General features: G+C 39.2%; 1 long non-coding RNA gene and 1 pseudogene across 1 annotated transcript; one reads left to right on the top strand and one right to left on the bottom strand.

Annotated features, from left to right (window-relative positions):
- Nucleotides 1-1,777: 1,777 nt before the first annotated feature.
- Nucleotides 1,778-16,166, bottom strand: LOC107766458 (uncharacterized). Its single transcript, XR_012695710.1, has 5 exons — nucleotides 15,810-16,166; nucleotides 14,549-14,668; nucleotides 14,130-14,243; nucleotides 13,682-13,830; nucleotides 1,778-1,995 (listed from the first exon to the last, which is right to left on the bottom strand). It is a non-coding gene; the product is annotated as an uncharacterized LOC107766458 (long non-coding RNA).
- LOC142164751 (uncharacterized) lies at nucleotides 5,728-9,397 on the top strand (annotated as a pseudogene).
- Nucleotides 16,167-20,219: the final 4,053 nt, after the last annotated feature.

A 20,219-nucleotide genomic window follows, 5' to 3' on the forward strand; every position in this document is an offset into this window, starting at 1 on the left:
AATGTGGTAAGACTGACCACATGATCAAGAATTGTCCTCAATGGGAAATTGAATGGAAGAAAGAAAGGGTTGAACGAAGAAACAGGAAGAATGAACAGGTTCAACCCAAGAAGAACAAAGGCTATGGTTGTTGCTTGGGGAGAAAGCTCAAATGAGGATTTAGAAGATGAGGCTGGAGATGAACAAGAACTTATGGTCATTAGAGAATCAGATGATGAACAAGAGGTCCAAGTGAAGGGAAGTAGCCAAATATGGTACATGGAGAGTGGTTGCTCAAAGCATATGACTGGAAGTAAGAACCAGTTCTTTTCACTTGAGAACCTAAAAGGAGGTAATGTCTCCTTTGGAAATGGTAAGAAAGGTGAGATCATTAGAGTTGGAAAGATAGGTAAGACAGACTCACATTCCATTGAGAATGTCTACTTGATAGATGGCTTGAAATATAGCCTAATCAGTGTATCACAACTGTGTGACAGAGGTAACTCGGTAGCATTCACGTCTACCAAATGTTTTATGATAAATCTTACCACTGCCAAGATTTTTTTGCAGGAAAAAAAAAGTTAACAATATTTACATTGTAGATTTGTCCACTCTTTCAGAAAATAAACTCACTTGCTTAAGTGTGTTGGACAATGATCCCCTCCTATGGCACAAAAGACTTGGTCATGCAAGTCTAAATCAACTTAACAAATTAGTCTCCAAGGACCTGGTGATAGGGTTGCCCAACATCAAGTTTAAGGAAAACAAAGTTTGTGAGGCTTGTGCAAGGGGGAAGCAGGTAAGATCCTTTTTTAAAAGTAAGAAAGTGATAAGCACGACCAGGTCGATAGAACTGGTTCATATGGATCTCTGTGGTCCAATGAGAACATTGAGCAGAGGTGGTAAGAAATATGTGATGGTGCTTGTTGATGATTACTCTAGGTTTACTTGGGTATTGTTTTTAACATCTAAGGATGAAGCATTTAACATGTTTACTGCCTTTGTCAGAAAAACTCAGAAACAACTAGGTAATTAACTTGCATCAATTAGATCTGATCATGGAACTGAATTTGAAAATGCTAAGTTTGTTGAATTTTGTGATGAGCTTGGTATAGATCATAATTTCTCTACCCCTAGGACTCCTCAACAAAATGGAGTAGTTGAAAGAAAGAATAGGACTCTTGAAGATATGGCTAGGACTATGCTTCTTTCTAGTAAATTGCCTCATAATTTCTAGGCAGAGGCTTTAAATACTGCATGTTATATCTTTAATAGGTGCATGACTAGACCTCACTACAACAAAAAATACTTTTAGCGGCAATAAATATGTTATTTACCGGCAATAACTATTGCCGCAAAAACTTTTACGGGCAATTAAATATTGGCCGTTGTTTCCGGCGTCGCTAAAGGATTTAGCGGCCATTATTCCTAGAGCCAGTAAAGATCCCCAATACCGCCGCTAAAAGTACATGATCTTTGGCGGCAATTTTTACTGGCAATTAAAATGGCCATTACAACTCCCCGAAAGTATGCTAGGTCATACATGTTGTGGCCTTCTTTATTGCCGGTAAAATACCACTGAATTGCCGCTAAGGAAAAATATTTTTAATGGCAATTATAACAGCTTTCTTATGGCCGGTAAAGATCCATCTTATTGTCAATAGAAAAGGAATTTTTGATGACTTTTTTTATTGCCTGTAAATAATAAGAAAGGTCTTGCCCAAAATTTATAATGTTAGTGCTTATTTACAATAAAAATAATAATAAGATTCACTTTTAACAACTTCGTACACTTGAATTCACAACAAACAAATAAAACTAGTAATCCATAATTTTTTAAATGACAAAAACACAAAGAAATATTGAATCCAATAACTAATGTCATTTCACGTCTAATAGTTGGTGTTATCAACAGCTATAATACTATACAATGACCATTGAATAAAAATTTCTTCAACTCTTGAGCATAATAAAATCTCCCGATATGCTAAATTTTCGAATACCGTACCGTACGACCTGAAATTACAAAAGAAAAAAAATAAATGTCAACATTATGATTAGATCATGATATATTATCTTACATTTTTTCACTATGCCACAACAATCTCCATGCAACACAAAGAAATAATCTAATTATATCATTATCAAAGAGAAGAACTCCGATCTACATCGTCGTACTAGCTCATAAATCATTTGTTCACAGGTATATAAAAGATTGAAGATGTGATGCCATGCATTAATATAATAAAAAGCCTTTAAAAAAGGAAAAACTAAATGCAGCTCTAAGGGAATTGCGATTGCAGTGACACTCTGATCATTCAGAAATCATTTAGTGAGGGCACCATGTTAGCAGAAATCAGCATCAGTAATTTCTAATGGATTACATTTGGTAATAATGGCTAATTACTGAGTAAACTTATCAAACAGTGAGTAAACTATTTTTCTTTCCAACCTGAAATATTAGCAGTTCCATATTGTAGGTAGTTGCCAAAATAATAAGGACAAGCAAGATTAGAAACATACATTCAAATATAAAATGAAACTATTTTAACAGAATATCAACTTTTAGATGTCAAGATGATAATAGGTTAAATCTAGGTAATTTGGCGATTGTTTATGCTCCCATTCGATTATATTCCAATATCATAACATGGTTAATTGATGAAAAATAGGCTCTAATTGTGAATTGTATATATTGCAGGATGAGGAGCCTAGGTGATGCCTTAAACAGTTGTGATTGGAACCATTTTGGAGCAAGAAAAACCCCTCAGAGCTGAGTACGCTTGAAGACGAGGAACAGAAGTGATGAAACACAGAACTGGACATGCGCGTCCAGGTGCGCGACCGCACTCCTTTTAGCGCGTCCGTGACAGAAACTCAACCAACTAGCGTGGCCAGGTGCGCGGTCGCGCTAGTCCAAAATCCGGGAAGAAATGTTTAGGGGTAGAATTGGAAACCTGGAGAAAAACTCACTTAACCTATATAAAGTCAAGCTCGCCCAAGGAAGAAGGGGGAGGTTTTCATAGTCTAGTGCAAGAAATAGAGAGGCAAGAGGCAAGGAGGAGATTTGACCATCAAGTTCTTCTTTTCTTCTCTTGGCTTTTGCTATTTGGGATGAAATTGAACCTATTTGTGATGAACACTAGTATGAGTAGCTAAAACCCATTGTTCTAGGGTCATGGGTAAAACATGAATGTTGTTTGAAATTTAATTTGACAAAGTTGGTTTATCATATTGGGTTGTTTATTTAATTCTGCTTTTAATTATTTTGCTGAGTAGCTAACAGTGAAATACTATCTACGAATCTTTAGTTGAACTCGAAGGTGGGAACTTTAGATTGCATATAGAATTAAATAGAGCAAGTTCTTGAACCCGGGCCTCGGGGAACGGATTAGCAATTGGGATAGACATATACCCAATTGCCTTGCTTGGTTGAAATACAGGAATTGTAAATGCATTCTTGTTAATCTTAATTCCATAGACATATAGGCATTGAGTTAACTTGAATAGGCGAGTAAGGACTCGACAGATTCTTATGAGTAACATTAACCATGTCAATCAACAATCCAGGTAAATCGATTAGCCATTTTAAGCTAAGAACATAACACGATTGTTAACTAGCCTGTGACCCTGGGATATCCTCTCCTACTGTTTGTTACTCGAAATTGTTATTTGTTTGGTTAATTGCTCTAGTTAGATTATTGCTTGGTAGTTAGGTAGTAAAATAATTACATCTCTATTTTGTGAAAAACCCTCTTGAATAGACAAATTAATTGAGTTTGAATTAGTCAACAGTTAATCATAAGTCTTCGTGGGAACGATACTCTACTCACTACTCTATTACTTGACGATCACGTGCACTTGCGTGAGTGTTTTTGGTCGCAACAAGTTTTTGGCGCCGTTGCTGGGGACTTAGAAATTAGCTACTTGACTGAGTTGAGCTTTTATTATTTATTTATTCAAGTTTTAATTTTCAGTTCACTTTGTTTGTGCCAATACAGATTTTCTTTTCTTGAATGCGAAGAAGTAGAAGCGCAAACAATCTCCTTCCTCTTGATCCCGAAATTGAACGAACACTTCACAGATTGAGGAGGGAGGTGGATGTTAGAACTAGAATTGAAATAGAGTTGGACATCGTAGTTCAACCACAGCCAATTGAGATAGCAGGTAATGAGGAACGCGCGGTGATCGAAGCCGCAAGGCCCAGTCTGGCTAATATGACTCAGGCTATTGTGAAGCCTGATATCACTGGCCACTTTGAGCTAAAACAATACATGGTGCAGCTGATCCAATCCACAGGGCTATTTGTGGGTTTACCTCATGAAGACCCGCAGAGGCACATTCAGAATTTCTTGGAAATTAGGGACACTTACAATTATCCGAACGTTTCCAAGGACTATGTCAGGCCGACACTTTTCCCCTTTTCACTGATCGGGGAAGCTAAGGAGTGGTTGAATAAGGAGCCAGCAAATTCAATCCGCACTTGGGATGATCTGGCAAGGAAATTCTTAATCAAGTTTTTCCCCACTAAGAAAACAAAGATATTGAGGAGTCAAATTCTTGGATTTGAACAACGAGCTGGCGAGACACTTCGTCAAGCATGGGAAAGGTACAAGAAGATGCTCAGAGACTGTCCTCATCATTGCCAGACGGACGAGGTATTGGGTCACACTTTTGTAGATGGGTTAGATAATGCTTCAAAGATGAATCTTGATTCAGCTTGTGGGGGTAGTTGCATGGCCAGACCGTACAGTGAAATCCAAATCTTGCTGAATAACTTCACTGCTAATGATAATAACGGGCAAGGTGAGGGTGATTCACGAAAGGCAGTTAAGCAAAAATCAGCTGGGTTACTTGAGCTCGACGAAGTGTCAGCCATGAGAGCCGATATTGCAAAGCTGGCCAATCAGATGACTAGGATGACAATGCAGCAGCCACAGACAATGCAACATGTACAACAAATGACTATTTGCTGCGAACTCTGTGGCGACAGTCATATGAGTGATATGTTCCCCTCGAATCCAGAATCCATCTATTATGTGGGGCAACAGAACAGAGGTCCACCGAATCAGCATGCACAATACGGGAATTCTTACAATCCAAATTGGAGGAATCATCCCAACTTCTCATGGGGTGGAAATCAGCAAAATCAGAATCAGCATAGACCCCAAGGGAGTTTCAATCAACCTCAGAGACCACCCCAACAAATGGAAGAAAGTACCAATGATTTTCTAAAGAAGTTGTTGATTGACAATCAGCAACTCAGGACCGACTTCAGAAATCTTGAAAGGCAAATGGGGCAGTTAGCAACAAATCAAAACACTAGACCTGCAGGCGCTCTCCCCAGTGATACAGAAAAGAACCCTCAAGTGAATGCAGTTACACTTGGAAACGGGAGGGAGCTAGAGAAAGTGCCAAAGAAAAAGAGAGACAAGCCCATACCTGAGGGAGAGTTGATCCCTAAAGTGACTCACGAGCCAAAGAATGATGCTGAAATTCCAGAGTCAGTGGAGGCCCCAAGGCCACCACCACCTTTCCCCAGAGATTGCAGAAAAAGAATGATGATCGCATGTTCACAAAATTTCTCTCTATGTTGAGCCAGGTTCAATTGAATATCTCACTTGTTGATGTGCTTCATGAAATTCCAAAGTATGCCAAGTACATAAAAGATATTGTGGCTCACAAGAGAAGATTAACTGAATTTGAGACAGTGGCACTTACTGAGGAGTGCACTTCAAGGGTCCAAAATAAGCTCCCTCAAAAGCTTAAGGATCCTGGCAGCTTCACGATTCCTGTGCGCATTGGTAATATTGATGTGGGTCGTGCTCTTTGCGATTTGGGGCGAGCATAAATCTGATGCCCCTGTCTTTGTTCAAACAATTAGGCCTGGGAGCTCTAAGGCCCACTACTGTGATGTTGCAGCTGGCTGATAGATCGATAGCACACCCTGAAAGGGTGATTGAACATGTGTTGCTGCAGATTGGGAAGTTCATATTCCCTGTTGATTTCATTATCCTCGATTATGAGGCTGATGAACTGGTTCCAATCATATTGGGGCGACCTCTCTTAGCTACTAGTGATGCAATTATCAAAGTGAGAGAGGGAAAGATGATTTTGAGGGTAGATGACGAGGAAGCAGTTTTTAATGTCTACAAAGCAATCCAACTTCCCTGCCACTATGAGGAGCTCTCAATGATATCTGTTGTTGAGGCTGATGAGCAAATTCATTATCCGAGTGTATATCTAGACGATTCTCTGGAGAAAGCACTTATGTTGCTTGATAGCCTGGGGGATGAGGAGGAGGTTGAGGATATGATGCACATCCTTGATACATCTTGTACGTACATGCAAGGGATACACCCCTTTAAGCCTTTGAATAGGCTAGAGGGACCTCCTCCAAAGCCGTCAATTGAGGAAGCCCCAAAATTGGAGCTTAAACCTCTCCCGCCTCACCTGCAATATGCTTATTTGGGTGACTCTGATACTTTACTCGTTATTGTTTCTTCTGACTTGTCTAAATTGCAGGAAGAAAAGCTGTTGAGAGTGCTACGTGAGCACAAACGAGCACTTGGGTGGACGATGTCTGACATTAAGGGCATTAGCCCAGCCTTTTGCATGCACAAAATCCTCATGGATGATGGACACAAGCCTAGTGTAGAGCAACAACGCCGACTTAATCCAATCATGAAAGAGGTAGTAAGAAAAGAAGTGATTAAGTGGCTTGATGCAGGTATTGTATTTCCTATCTCAGACAGCAAATGGGTAAGCCCCGTTCAATGTGTACCCAAGAAAGGGGGGATGACTGTAGTAGTTAATGAGAATAATGATTTAATACCTACAAGAACTGTCACCGGGTGGAGAATTTGCATTGATTATAGAAAATTGAACAATGCCACCCGGAAGGACCACTTTCCCCTCCCCTTTATTGACCAAATGCTTGATAGATTAGCTGGCCAGGAGTACTACTGCTTCTTAGATGGTTACTCGGGGTATAATCAGATTGTTATAGCCCCAGAGGACCAAGAGAAGACCACATTTACGTGTCCTTATGGTACGTATGCGTTCAAGAGAATGCCCTTCGGTTTTTGTAATGCACCTGCGACTTTTCAAAGGTGTATGATGGCCATTTTTACTGACATGGTTGAGAGGTTTGTGGAAGTGTTCATGGATGATTTTTCTGTGTTTGGATGTTCTTTTGACAACTGCTTGATGAACCTTGATAAAGTACTTGCTAGGTGTGAAGAAACTAACTTGGTGCTAAACTGGGAAAAGTGCCATTTCATGGTACATGAAGGTATAGTTTTGGGGCATAAGGTGTCCAAAGATGGTTTGCAGGTGGACAAGGCAAAGGTGGAAGCGATTGAAAATTGCCCCCACCGATATCTGTCAAAGGCATTCGCAGTTTCTTGGGCCATGCAGGTTTTTATCGTCGTTTCATTAAAGATTTCTCGAAAATTTCTTCTCCCTTGTGCAGGTTGCTTGAGAAGGATGTCACCTTCAAATTTGATGTTGCATGTCTGAAGGCATTCAAGGAGCTGAAGGGAAGGTTGGTGATTGCACCAATCATAATTGCTCCGGATTGGGAGCAACCATTTGAGTTGATGTGCGATGCGAGTGACTTGGCTATTGGAGCTGTTTTGGGGCAAAGGAGAAATAAAATCTTCCACTCCATCTACTATGCGAGCAAAACTCTGAATCCAGCTCAAATGAACTACACAGTCACTGAAAAAGAGTTGCTTGCCGTAGTGTGGGCGTTTGACAAGTTCAGGTCATATCTAGTGGGGACCAAAGTCATCGTCTACACAGATCATTCAGCTATTAGATACCTATTTGAGAAGAAAGACGCCAAGCCGAGACTGATTCGGTGGGTCTTCCTCTTGCAAGAGTTTGACCTAGAGATCCGAGATCGCAAAGGAACAGAGAATCAAGTGGCTGATCACTTGTCCAGATTAGAAAATCGGAATCATGTAGCTGAAGGGGGTGCAATCAAAGAAACATTCTCTGATGAGCAATTATTGGCACTCACCTCAAGCACAGCCCCGTGGTATGCAGATTATATGAACTTTATTGCAAGCGGGGTGACACCACCAGAATTGACACCCGATAATAGAAGAAGGTTCCTGCATGATGTGAGGCTTTACATGTGGGATGAGCCATTCTTATACAGGCTCTGTGCAGATCAGTTGGTGCGGAGATGTGTTCCTGAGGAGGAGATGAATGTCATACTTCATAGCTGTCACACCTCGCCATACAGAGGTCATCATGGTGGAGACAGGACCACCTAGAAAGTGCTACAATCAGGTTTCTATTGGCCAAAATTGTTTAGGGATGCACACGCCTTTGTTAAAATGTGTGACAGGTGCCAAAGAACCGGAACGATCACAAAGAAGCACGAGATGCCGCTGCAAAACATTCTGGTAGTGGAGCTTTTTAATGTTTAGGGAATTGACTTCATGGGACCGTTTCCGTACTCCAATGGTCATAGGTACATCTTGGTGGCAGTCGATTATGTGTCTAAGTGGTTGGAGGTCATTGCTCTTCCCACTAATGATGCAAAGGTGGTGGTAAGCTTTGTTAAGAAGCACATCTTCATACGCTTTGGAACTCCCAGAGTGTTGATCAGTGATGGAGGAATGCATTTCTGCAACAAACTACTGAATAATGTTCTTGAAAAGTACGGAGTCAAGCACAAAGTTTCCACTGCCTATCACCCCCAGACGAGTGGTCAAGTGGAAGTATCAAACAGAGAGGTGAAGCGGATTCTTGAGAAAACAGTGAGTGCAAATAGAAAAGACTGGGCAGGGAAGTTAGATGACGCATTGTGGGCATATCGAACTGCATACAAAACTCCCATATGTGCTTCTCCGTATAAGTGAGTTTATGGGAAGACATGTCACTTGCCCGTCGAACTTGAACACAAGGCCTATTGGGCAATTAAAAAGCTGAATATGGATGGGGACTTGGCTGGCGAGAAGAGGTTGTTGCAACTCAACGAGCTTGATGAGTTTCGTTTGCACGCATATGAAAATGCCAAATTGTATAAAGAGAAGACTAAGAGGTGGCATGACAAGCACATCCAACATCGAGAGTTTGAGACAGGGCAAGAAGTTCTTTTGTTCAATTCGAGGTTGAAACTTTTTCCAGGAAAGCTTAAATCTCGTTGGTCAGGCCCTTTTGTTGTGGTAAGTGTGAAGCCTCATGGAGCTGTGAAGTTGCGGGATATGAGTTCAACTAGTACTTTCTTGGTGAATGGTCAAAGGATAAAACATTACTGGGGTGGTGACTTTGCACGTCACAAGACCTCGGTGGACTTGACGGGTGTTTGAGAATGTGTTGAGTCGTGCCGCGATGTTAAATCAGGCGCTAGATGGGAGGCAACCCATTGAATTGTTGTAACCGTCGTGCCACGACGTTAAATAAGGCGCTGGTTGGGAGGCAACCCAACGATAGTAGTAGTGTTAATTTTGTGTTTTAGGAAGAGCTAACCAATGCAGGTGACAAAGGGCATGTGCTAAGGCCATCGAACGGGGTAAGAACAGGTGAAAAGTTGAAGAAAAAATCGCCAAGATGCGCGCCCGCGCTACTGGGTGCGCTAAACTGCAAAGTTTCTGCCTTGGCCGCGCACCTGATCGCGGTGTTAAATGCGCTACTAGCGCGACCGCGCTACTGGACGCGCATCTGGGCGCGCTAGTAGATCTTGGGTTCTGTATTGGACGCGCTAAGTTTAGCGCGCTCGCGCATCTGGGCGTTTTTCAAGTGTATTTTAATTTTTTCATTTTTTTTTTTGTTTATTCTTTCCCCCATCTAATAAACCCTCTTCCAATACCCTCCCCCATTCCAACCCAAACAACAACAAGACCTTCCTCCCAACACTCCCAAGACCTTCCATCTTACAACACTACAGAGGTCAATGGGCCCCGCGCTGCGTTGATTTGGTGCTTTGTAAATGGTCACGACTTCGACGTGGCCAAAGTGATGCATGAAGAGATATTCGTCCCCAGCCAAGTCAAAAGGTATGGGTTCTTTTTCCCTTCTTTAGTTACTCAACTATGCAGGGATGCTCAGGTGCCCGAAAATCTAGTTGTGGATGGGTTGGTGAAAAGGGAAGGCCAATTCTGCACTGATAAGGTGACCACAGGCAAGGAGCCGGAAGTAGTAGAGGAGGAGGCGAGAGGTGGCCAGTCTGCGAGTAGTAGCTCTGATGATTCTCATGACGGAGAGGATGCTGAGGAGCACATGGGGACAGCACCGCAGGCTCAGGAGCAAAATGTGGCAGCAGCAGGACCATCTGGGACGGAAACATCTTCAGGAGCTGTCTGGGTGTCCCGTTTTACTGCGATTGAGGCGGAGATGGCTGGTTTGCGAACCTCCATGACTGATTTGGGCACTCGAGTAGACACGGTAGCTGACCGACAAGTGAAGTCGGAAAAGAAATTCATGGGCTGGCTGCGAGCTCTGGGTCGTGCGTGCCACGTCAACCCAGACATCGTCTCTGACCAGGAGTGAACCTTCGTGGAAGTTCTTTTACCTCACTGCTCTTTCAAATTTTAAGCCATGGGGACATGTCTTCATTTTTAAGTGTGGGGTGGGGATTCCTTCATTGTATGTATGTGATTGTATCAATTGACTGTTGGTTTTGTTTTGTTTCATTCTGCTTTGATAATTTTGATGTTGTTAAGTAGGAATCGTTAGTTTAAAATAGATATATGACTCGTTCCGACGATGGATCCCTATCGACGGGGTTCTTGAGGGACTGAGTCGAGAGAAACAAAAGGGCAAATACGTAGACTCTTCCTGATGACGGATCCTTTAGACAATTTTCTTGAGGGAAGTTAGTCTAGAGAAAACACCAAAAAGATTTTTTTATTCTTTTTTCTTTCTTAGATAGTGTAGCAACTCCCCCTTGGTTTTTCTTTAGGCCATGGTTCTTTTCCAAGGGTTTAACTTGAACCAGGTATAGGTAGTTTTCTTTTTATTTTGTTTTCTTTTCGATTTGTAGATTAGGTTAATGGGCTACGAGCTAGAGAATCAAAAGAGAACCTATAGCGTTGACACACCTGAACACAATAGACCAGAGAGTCTAACGTCTAGTCTTATTTGTTGAATCCCACTAAAGTGCCTTAATATGTATGTTTGTTGCTGAATTGAATGCTCGTAACGGATCGTCTTGATGAGCTGATCTGGAATGAGTCGTATGTCATGTGTGGTGAGGTTTTTGTGTAGTCCATGTATTGTACTTGTGTCTAGAACTTGCCCGGTATGTGAGTTGAATCGAAATTTTAGGTAATGCTCGGTTTGAAAAATGATTTTAGGCTTTCTTTGATCTTTTTGAGCTTAATTGCTTGTCACAAATAAAATTTGTTCCTAGTTAACCCTTTTGAGCCTATGGCCTTTTGTTTGGCACCCGCATTACGAGCCTATACCCTTTTTGTTCTTAATCGACATTGTTTTGATCCTATTACCTCTTAAAGCACTTTAATTGTGAGATGAGCGCTAAAAGAAGTAAGAAGGAACTAAGTGTGGGGTGGCTTTTGAGTGGAACCAATAAAAGGAAGAAAGGTGCACTTGTTTTGTAAACTAATACACCACTAGCGGAAATATCGGCAAAAAAAAAAGAGGAATACATTGTGTCTTGTTCCATCTAGTGGGTATGAATTATTATAGTGCTTAAAGAATAAGGGAGTATTTGTAGGGTGATATTGTTTATGGAAGTGAAGTGGGTTGAAGAATTTGCGCTAAAATTGCTCATGTGATGTGTTAAAGTGCTTAGGAGGGTTACTCAATATTCCTAAATATATCCTACCTGTCCCTTAGCCCACATTACAACCATGAAAAAGTCCTAATTGATTTTGGGTCGAGCAAGCCTACATTAGTAGAGATTTACATTAAGGGCAAGCTTATGGTACCAATTGCATGCATGTGACTTCTATTGTAAGGGTGAGTGATTTCTTTGATATATGTGAGCATATGATGCGAATGTGTGGATTGAATTCAATTTTCGTTGATGTGATTGTGAGGGCATATGATTCGTGACGGTAAAGCAAGTCTTGACTTCTATGTAGAGTACGTTGAGGAAGTATGAATATTGCATGGCACTTGAAGAGTCGACTTTTAGGGCTAGGACTGTTCACTGCTAGGCGTAATGTATGTAAATTGTTCTTGGTGTAGGGCGTTAGGGGAAATGGTTGAGTGAAGGAACCTTTAGAATGTATAGTTTGATTGCTCGAGGACTAGCAATGAAGTAAGTGTGGGGTGTTGATAATAGGTTAAATCTAGGTAATTTGGCGATTGTTTATGCTCCCATTCGATTATATTCCAATATCATAACATGGTTAATTGATGAAAAATAGGCTCTAATTGTGAATTGTATATATTGCAGGATGAGGAGCCTAGGTGATGCCTTAAACAGTTGTGATTGGAACCATTTTGGAGCAAGAAAAACCCCTCAGAGCTGAGTACGCTTGAAGACGAGGAACAGAAGTGATGAAACACAGAACTGGACATGCGCGTCCAGGTGCGCGACCGCGCTCCTTTTAGCGCGTCCATGACAGAATCTCAGCCAACTAGCGTGGCCAGATGCGCGGCGAGGTGCGCGGTCGCGCTAGTCCAAAATCCGGGAAGAAATGTTTAGGGGCAGAATTGGAAACCTAGAGAAAAACTCACTTAACCTATATAAAGTCAAGCTCGCCCAAGGAAGAAGGGGGAGGTTTTCATAGTCTAGTGCAAGAAATAGAGAGGCAAGAGGCAAGGAGGAGATTTGACAAGTTCTTCTTTTCTTCTCTTGGTTTTTGCTATTTGGGATGAAATTGAACCTATTTGTGATGAACACTAGTATGAGTAGCTAAAACCCATTGTTCTAGGGTCATGGGTGAAACATCAATGTTGTTGATTAAAGTTTAATTTGACAAAGTTGGTTTATCATATTGGGTTGTTTATTTAATTCTGCTTTTAGTTATTTTGCTGAGTAGCTAACAGTGAAATACTATCTACGAATCTTTAGTTGAACTCGAAAGTGGGAACTTTAGATTGCATATAGAATTAAATAGAGCAAGTTCTTGAACCCGGGCCTCGAGGAACGGATTAGAAATTGGGATAGACATATACCCAATTGCCTTGCTTGGTTGAAATACAGGAATTGTAAATGCATTCTTGTTAATCTTAATTCCATAGACATATAGGCATTGAGTTAACTTGAATAGGCGAGTAAGGACTCGACAGATTCTTATGAGTAACATTAACATTGTCAATCAACAATCCAGGTAAATCGATTAGTCATTTTAAGCTAAGAACATAACACGATTGTTAACTAGCCTATGACCCTGGAATATCCTCTCCTACTGTTTGTTACTCGAAATTGTTATTTGTTTGGTTAATTGCTCTAGTTAGATTATTGCTTGGTAGTTAGGTAGTAAAACAATTACATTTCTATTTTGTGAAAAAACCTCTTGAATAGACAAATTAATCGAGTTTGAATTAGTCAACAGTTAATCATAAGTCTTCGTGGGAACAATACTCTACTCACTACTCTATTACTTGACGATCACGTGCACTTGCGTGAGTGTTTTTGGTCGCAACAAGTTTTTGCAACTGATGTTAATCATCACAAAATCGCAGAACAATTAAAACAGCACAAGAAACATGCACATCAATATAATCTTTAACTAACGACTTGATAGAAAGAGTAGGTCAAGACACTCCTAACCTTAACTTGCACAGTGAAGTCTCTAGGATTTATGTTATTATAACTTGACTATGAACACCTAGTCGTATCCTGAACAAGCAGCTTTACCATCTCTGGCTCTTGCACCTAAAATAAAGAATGAGGGCATTCAGCGACAGTTTGAGATTGATCTGTCAAGAAGCAAAAAAAACAATTTAGTAAAATATTTTTCTTCACTAGTTCTATCCAACAAATGGTATGATATTATCAAATTTACGCTCAATTTTGAAAAGAACAAGTTTCATTAGCATCTTCCGGGCAATTATGAGGAGATTCATTCTTTCACAGTTCATAGGGTAACACAAACTACTAAAAACTCTTGTAAAGTAACAATACCATTCACTTAGATAACTTGTGACATAAAATATTCTTCAGAAAAAAAGATTATCACTATAAGTATAGTGCATTCCATATTCTAGTAGGTACGCACCATGAAATTGAATTTTAGTCAAAGGGAGTTGCAACTTAACTTGGAGGTCATTACATAACTGTGGCAAAGCAATATGGTTCTATGTGATCAAAGCTTCTTCATGGATCTCCAGATCTAGCACAAAGAAAATTCAAATTAAAAACTATATGTATGACTGGACAATGTAAATCAAACCATTATACATGTACATTATCCAATGAACAAGAAATTCATCTCAATCTTTACCAGTTAATATTCATAGTCTCAATTTTGTAATTTGCTATAGTTAGGATTCAAGAACTAATTGAGTTTAACCAATAATGCATGAATAGTAACTTGACATTAAAAATGTTTGAAATTAATACGAGATAGAAGTGTCCGCCAAAGTAGCTTTGTGTGCTAAATATACAATTTTCACAACGCACATGCCTTAAAAGTACCTCTAAATTAGGGTTGACAACGCAAACTCTGACTAAAGCGTCAGTACCATCTTTGCCAAGAGCCATCTCAGTTGCAACAATTGTTGTCGATTAGAAGAAATCAGAATTTTGTACTGCTAACTGAAAATTGAAACAGGTTAATATGAAAGACAAGACACACATAAGTTGCATTTGAAACTACATAAGATAACGAAAAAGATTTTGTTATATCTTATAGGTTGAGTATTGTCATTTGCCACATTTAGAGGTTGTCATTGTTAACGATCTGGTGTAGCATACCAATAGCATGATGGCTTTGCACATGAATTAAGAAACAAAGAAGCCAGAGAAAAAGGATTTGAATACAAAAAAAAGAATAAGATATCTGAAATCTACCGATATATTTTCTAAACACAATCTTTTTATTCTTTTGCAACAAAAGAATATTAGTGATAGACTAACCAAGCAAAAATAAAATGGAAAAGTTCCAAAAAGGAGAACTAGAACTTTAGAAATTCGAATTAGTGCAACTCACTATTCTATTCTAGCTATATCTAGATATAATTTTAACTATTATTTATAATTTTCTAGTTTCTTTTCCCACGAGATCTGGTTTGTTCATTTATAAAGTAATCTATAGAAAATGCTATACTCAAGTTTAATTTGATACTTGATCTTGAATGTAACTTCATTAAATCTCGACTTTTAGAAAAACTAAAGTATCTTTTCTTTCTAGCAGTAGCGACATCCATACATATTCTCTTAGTAATAAATCATAATGTGCACTTAATATTCGACAATTTGGTTATAGAACTATAGAAAATAGTATCAAAACTAACAGAACTGTAATATTAAGTATTCTTGTCAATAACTACCAATTGAACTAAAAACGGTCTTAGTATTAAGCAAAAAATTGTAAATGCATACTTTACTCCCGATCGCAATATACTTTGCTACTCTATGATGCTCCATATAAGGCTAAGCAACAAAACCAGAGAAAGGTGCACTTTAAATTCCTTCAAATACATGTAGTAAGGCAGGAAAGATTAAAAACATAACAACTTGAGGCACATTATGAATAAAAAATCAAGAGAATATAAACATTCGTTTAAACCAACATCTCTAGAGAAACAAAGGGGTTCCAATTAAATTTTGGTAAAATTGAAGTATGACAATCAATTAAAATTTAGGGATTTGAAATTTTTATAGTTCTAAATACAGAACAAATGCTTTAAATGTTTATCAATCAACAGCACGAAAGCTCTAACATAGTCGAGCTTACCTTGAGAGTTGCGAGACCATTGTGAGAGCGGGAAGGGGAGGGCCGACGGAACTATGATAGTAGAGACCGATCGTTTCATAAAAAGGTCCAGCAAGAGAAAACATCGAGATTAGAGAGAGAAACGAGTTGGGCGTTGCCGATGATTAGGGTTCTTCCTTTGATTTGGGTGTTTGCATTCGTTTTGGTGAATGGGTAAGCAACACTTTTTTTTTACGGAAAACGATAATAGAGGGAAAGTGAAATAACAAAATTTTGCTTTCTCGTAAGTTGTATCATCTTTATTGGCTGTTTCTTATTAATTGCCGGTAAAGATGTAGTGTCTCGTGGCTAATCTACATTTGTCGCTAATATTTGAGTTCAGAAAAATAATTTGCGGCAATTAACTTATTGCCCCTAAATAATTGCCGCTAAAAGCCATTTTTGTTATAGTGTCTCTTGCAGAGAAGACTCCCTATGAGTTACTTAAAAGGAGAAAATCAAATATATCCCATCTTAGGGTATTTGGATGCAAGTGTTTTGTGCACAATAATGAAAAGGACTCTCTAGGTAAGTTTGATCCCAGAAGTGATGTGGGAGTATTCTTGGGATATTCTTTACATAGAAAAGCTTATAAAGTGTACAACAAAAGAACTATGTGTATAGAAGAAAGTGTACATGTAGTTTTTGATGAAACTAACATTCTTTCTGAGAGACAGGAACATGAAGATGAAGTTATTGGGCTAGTAAAAGAGTTAAATGAAGCTGCACCAGAAGAAGGAACAGGTGATGGAACATGTTCTTCCATCTAGAGCAACCTGACAGGGGGAATTGAACAAAGAAGAACTGAATCTAATTCCCAAATGGAACTTGTCCATGAGCCTATTCCTCAGCAACAGAACATGGGAGAAACATCAAACAGAAACCAGTTGATTGTGAAACCTTATAAGTACCAATGTTCTCATCCCATTGAGAACATAATTATTGATCCAACCTCTGAAATTAAAACTAGATCTCAATTAAAGAACCTGTGTGATTTTAATGCATTTTTATCTCTTATTGAAGCTAAAAATGTTATTGAGGCTTTGTAGGATGCAGACTGGATAAATGCAATGCAAGATGAACTCAATCAGTTTGAAAGAAGTCAAGTGTGGCATCTGGTCACAAGATCTAAGGACAGATTAGTAATTGACACTAAATAGGTCTTCAGAAGCAAATTTGATGAAGGTGGAACGGTTACAAGGAACAAGGCAAGGTTGGTGGTCCAAGGTTATAGCCAAGAGGAGGGCATAGACTATGATGAGACCTTTGCTCTAGTTGCAAAACTGGAGGCAATAAGACTCCTCATAGCCTTTTGCAACACACATGGAATTTATCCTTCACCAAATGGATGTGAAAAGTGTCTTCCTAAATGGCTACTTAAAGTAAGAAGTCTTTGTCAAACAACTTCCAGGGTTTGAAAGTAAGGAGTGTCCAGATCATGTATACAAACTGGACAAGGCCCTATATGGACTCAAGCAGGCTCCTAGAGCATGGTATGAATGCCTATCCAAATTCTTGCTTGAACTTGGATAAATAAAAAGTAAGATTGACAACACTCTATTCTTGAGGAAAAAAGATAAGGATCTACTAGTAGTACAAATATATATTGATGACATAATGTTTGGGGCAACCACTGAAAAACTTAGTGAGGAATTTGCTAAATTAATGGGGAGTAAATTTGAAATGAGTATGATGGGTGAGCTTAACTTCTTCTTAGGCTTACAGATCAAACAAAGCGCAAATGAAACCATGATCCATCAGCAGAAATATGCAAAAGAGTTTATTAAGAAGTTTAAAATGGATGAATCAAAGGAAATAGACACACCCATTGCAACAGGTACTAAATTAGATATAGATGAACCCGGTTCATCTGTTGATTAGAAATTGTATAGGGGTATGATTGGTTCACTTTTGTATCTTACTGCTAGCAGACCTGACATTGTCTACAGTGTAGGGCTTTGTGATCATTTTCAAGTAAATCCTAAGGAATCCCACTTGACTGCTGTCAAGAGGATACTAAGATATTTGAAGAGCACTACTAACCTTTGCCTTTGGTACCCTAAAGGTAGTAACTTTAATCTAGTAGGATATGCTGATGATGACTATGCAGGTTTTCTTGTGAATAGGAAAAACACCTCAGGTATGGCTCATTTTCTTGGTTCATGTCTGGTATCATGGGCCACTAAAAAGCAAAATTCAGTGGCCTTATCCACTATTGAGGCTGAGTATGTTGATGCTGCCTCTTGTTGTGCCCAACTACTGTGGATCAAACAATAACTGATGGATTTTGGCATTGAAGTTGGTTGCATCTATATTTTTATGATAACACTAGTGCTATTAGTATGACTAAGAACCCAGTTCATTATAAGAGGATTAAGCACATAGATGTTAGACATCACTTCTTGAGGGACAACTATGAGAAAGAATTGATTACTATAGAATTTTGTGCTACTGATAAGCAGATTGCTGACATATTTACTAAAGGATTGAGTAGAGAAAACTTTGAAAGGAACAAGTTAGAATTAAGTATGATTAAGATCACCTAATGGGACCAGCTCAGAATGCAATAAAAAATTGAAAAAAAAAAATTCTTTTGGTTAGAAAATCTGGAACTTGTGTAAATATCTAGATTAATCGTTGCTCAATCTCATACTATAAATAGTATACTCCTGTGACATGTGTTGATATGACTCACTAATCTCTAACAAAATTTTCTCTATTTTGGTAAATTGAGGCATGATCAAGAGGATTCTTAGTGCAGAACCTGGTTCATCAGTACTGGTACATCTTAATAACGAGGTATATTTTCTATACTCTGCACAATTAGAAATATAAGTATTTAAATCATGAGGAGAGTCCTACCTATGTTCAAAAATATCAGAAAATCCTATCCGTTTATTTTTTGAACCAGTTCCGTCTCTACTAGAATTCTCACCACATAAATTGCCTAAAATCTAGGGAAGCTTAACCGCTCATTCAACCTGAATTTTCAGGTTGATTGAACTTCTAATTGACTGCAAAAAGCTACTGTAAGTCATTAATTAAGTTTCTCTCTTTAAAACCCCATCATCACCTTCTGTCACCTTCATTATTCCAAAACTGTCAAAATTTCTTTCACTCTCAACTGTTCTCTCTTCCAAAAGCCAAACTCACAAATTCTCTCACGAAATCAGTCACAATGTCAAACCCTCAAGATAACCCAAGCACTCTTCCACAACCTACCCCTTCTGATTCCTCCACACCTCTTCAACCCAGTACAACCCCCAGCCTAGGAGAAAACATGTTAAGATGCTCCCTCGTAAAACTGTGGCTACAGGTGCACTGTCAAAAAGATTGAACACACAATTGAAGGCTAGCCAAACTCAAGAATCTAAACACTTAGACGATTCCTTCATGTCTGCAAGTGAGGGGGAAGGAAGACCGGTCTTCTGATTCTAAGAAGATTTAGAGTTCCTCTTCTAAGGTACGTTCTATTTTGGTTGAAAGTGTAGAAAATAGGTTTGTTCTTGTTGGGTCTGTTAGAAATGTGGAAATTCCTGAGTTGAGAAGGAGATGAGGTAAAAATTAAAATTAAAAAGAAAAAGAGAGTGAGGGTGCAAGTTGTGATGTGAGGGGAACATGGATAGAAGTGATTGATTCGTCACCCACCTCTGAGATGGTTAGACCAGCAATTTGTGGGACTGAGGATGAAATTGCAGGAGAAAGTGACAAGAAAAGAGGGGGAAGTGGATTAGGGGAGGCTGCTGAGGATTTGGTAAATTTAAGTTCTTATGTGGATGAACCCGGTTCATCTATTGAAGAAAACATATAAGACCTTCTGAAAAAAGTAGGTGCCAGTTATAATCCCAAGAAAAGGAGAACACCAACATCTAAGGTTCCCAGCACTACAAAGAATACCAAGAAAATAAAGGCTAATTCCTTAACAACTGCTGAAATTCCCTTGCCAAAAGGGAGAGCCACAAGAAGTATGGTGAAACAGAGTGAGAGTGAATTAGAAAAGGCTTTGACTGAAAGCAAGAAGAAGAGAATGGATAAAGGAAAAGCTAAGGTTGCAAAGCCCTTTGAGGCTATTGATACTGAGGAGACGGAACAGGTCCATCAAGAGGAATATACAACTATGGAGGTTCAGACCCCCAAGCCTAAAAAGACCAAGACTTCTTCCAAGAAGTTTTCATCAGGGTCTAAGGCTGTTGAACCTTCATTGGCCAAGAGGGCAAGGTCTGTAGTGAAAAATAAACCAATGAGAATTGTTGAGGATAAGGAATGGAGTGGTGAATAAGAGAGTGAGTCTGATGGTGAACAAGACAAGCTGGCCAAGTTTGGCAAAAGAATAATTTTGAAGGGTAGATTGCTGACAGACTTGGTGGAACCAGGAATGGTTCGATTGGTTAA

Source organism: Nicotiana tabacum, chromosome 10 (genome assembly GCF_000715075.1).
Source record: "Nicotiana tabacum cultivar K326 chromosome 10, ASM71507v2, whole genome shotgun sequence".
Lineage (NCBI taxonomy): Eukaryota > Viridiplantae > Streptophyta > Magnoliopsida > Solanales > Solanaceae > Nicotiana > Nicotiana tabacum.